This window comes from Microtus oregoni, unplaced genomic scaffold (assembly GCF_018167655.1).
Source record: "Microtus oregoni isolate MIOR12 unplaced genomic scaffold, Mior012 000060F_ref0000265, whole genome shotgun sequence".
Classification (NCBI taxonomy): Eukaryota; Metazoa; Chordata; class Mammalia; order Rodentia; family Cricetidae; genus Microtus; species Microtus oregoni.
Window position 1 is genome coordinate 10,861,671 of NW_024543870.1, and position 2,690 is coordinate 10,864,360.

The window sequence follows — 2,690 nt, forward strand, 5'->3', positions numbered from 1 at the left end:
GCGCCGCCGCGCCCGCCCCCGTCCACTCGCCCATTCACCACTCCCCCCGCCCGCTCCCCCCGCCCCCGACGCCGCCCGGCGGCGTGCGCGCGACCGCGGGCGACCGCGGCGACCTCGCCTTCTGATTGGCTGCCGGGGCACGGCGCCGCCAGCACGTAGGGACGCGGGAGCGCGCCCGGGAGGCCGTCGTGGCTGGCCGATGAGGACCTGGGAGCCGGGCGGGCGAGCGCTCTCTCTTCTGTTGTCTGCCTTTTCTATTCTAGTGTATCCAAGGAGACCTCCTAAGAAAAGACTTCTTCGTACATCCCGAAAATACTCAAAAGAACAAGCCGCTGCCCTTTCTTAGTTCATCAGCCTCCTCCGAGCTAGCATGGTACAGTCCTGACAAGCGTCTACGCCAGCCAGTCAGCGGTAGGCCTTTCCCGGCTTCCTGACTTGCCTCTTCGTTCATTGGTCAATCGTGTGAGGCCTCGGTAGGACACCACCACCGCCACCACTACCACCTTTTTTTTTTTTTGAGAAAAACTTTATTTAAAACAATCAGTGGGCGAAAAGTCTTCAGCGTGGCCAGTTCCCACACCCCGGCAGAATGTCTGAGTGTTGGCCTGGCGTGGGCTAAGACTCGCACGTGGAGAGAGGAGGCGGCAGGATTAGTAGAGCAATGTAAGGCGTGGGTCCTGCCAGCTTGGCTGGGGTAGATGAAGGAGCGCGGCTGGCGGCCCTGGAGCCATAGTGCCTAGCGATGGAGTGAAGCCCTAGGAGAGGAGAGCGCGCTGTGCGAGCCATAGACACCGCCACAGCTACACAAGGGATGGGCGCCTACCTTGACCTCACCCACTTTGAGAAAGCAGGCTGAAAAGGCAAGGCTTTCTAGAACAGCTCTCGTCCCTGGCGAGCTGCTGGCTGACTCTCAAGGCACTACATTTTGCCCTAATTAGCCCGAGACAGCTGCGGACCCTGTAGCTTTGCCATAGGGCTCTCCTCTTACAGCTCCAGGCCGTCGTTCTGTTACATAACAGCCCTTGGAAAAGGAGTCCCACCCGCCACTTCCCTGAAGCCAAGGTCTCTCGTGTGTCCAGTGTGGTTTCCAAGTTCTGTCATTGTCTCCCTGGGTTGACTTTAAATGTTGCAGATTTAACTTTGACACTTTAGCCTTAGGCCGCAAGTTAATGCACAAATCTACCTTTGTTCTTTAGAGTCAGTCTGTCTCCTTCTCTGACGTGGTATATATTATCATTTGTACTCCGTTTTTACTACTGTTCTCAATTCAGCATTTATTACAACCGATTCCAGTTCATGTTGACTACTTTTCAGATCCTCAGCTATATGAAAGAGGCGGGTGGGGTGAGACACCTTTCAGGTGTTGGTTCTCTTGGCTTCCAGATGTGCCGCTCAAGTAGTCAGGCTTGCCTGGCAGGCACTGTCACCCACTGGCCCATCTGCCAGCTCAGTGTTTCTACTCAGAACCTGGGCGAACAATCATGTCTGTTGTCCAGGCCACACCAAATGGAAAAAGCATCCCACCATCCAGCCAGAGGTACTGAATGTCTTAGCATCTCTGGAGACGTTAGACTGCTGGGTTGTTAAGCTCAGTTTCAGCTGATGAGCACTAGCAAAGCGTAATCTCTGTCCCAAGGATTAACAGAGATTCCATTCTCCTTAAGATCACAAAATGTGTACCCCACATTTCATAGGGTGTAACACAAAAACTGTGTGTTCAAGGTCAGCCTGGTCTATAGGCAAATTCCAGGACAGACTAGGCTATACAGAGAAACCCTGTCTCAAAAGAAGGAGAAGGAGGAGAAGAAGACCAGAACAATATATTATCCAGATCATCACATTTGAAATTAATTACTTTTTGACAAGTATGTCAAGAAATACCTGGTGCTTTCTCTCGTGCCACGTATCTATGCTTTTTCAAAATGCCCTTCACCTGAATTTCCGTATGTCTGTATATGGCAAGCCAGTGCCAGGGTTAACTTAGCAAAAAGAATGCCTTCCTTCACCTTGTGTGGTAATGGTACATGCCTTAATCCCAGCACTCTGGAGGCAGGCAGATCTCTGAGTTCGAGGCCAGCCTGGTCTACAAGAGCTAGTTCCAGGACAGGCTCCAAAGAATGCCTTCCTTCAGCAGTGTAAAAATGATTGCATTTTTTAACTTCTTCATGTTAAAATCCTATCTTCGCTCCTTGTCCTCTTGAAATAATCTTTTTGGAGCTGGGGGTGAAGCTCACTGACAGAATTTGGGCTTAGCATTTGCAAGGCCCTGGGTTGGATGCTTGGCATACTTGCCAAACGTAAGCTTTCAAACGATGATGTAGGATTTCCCTCTGTATGCTGTGATTACCATTGATATATAAAGTAACTGCCTTGGGCCTATAGCAGAGCTGTACAGGAACACAGCTAGGCAGGGAAAACTACGCTGAATGAGAGAGAAGGTGGAGTCAGAGAAGCAATGGAGCCCCATTGGAGACATGCCCAAACTTTACCTGATAAGCCACAGCCACGTGGCAATACACAAATTAATAAAAATGGCTTAAATTAATATGTAAGAGTTAGCCAATCAGAAGTTAGAGCTAATGGGCCAAGCAGTGATTTAGTTAATACAGTTTCTGTGTGATTATTTCAGTTCTGGGCGGCTGGGGAGAACAAGTGGAGAGCAGCTGGGAACCAGCAAGCAGCCTCCCTCC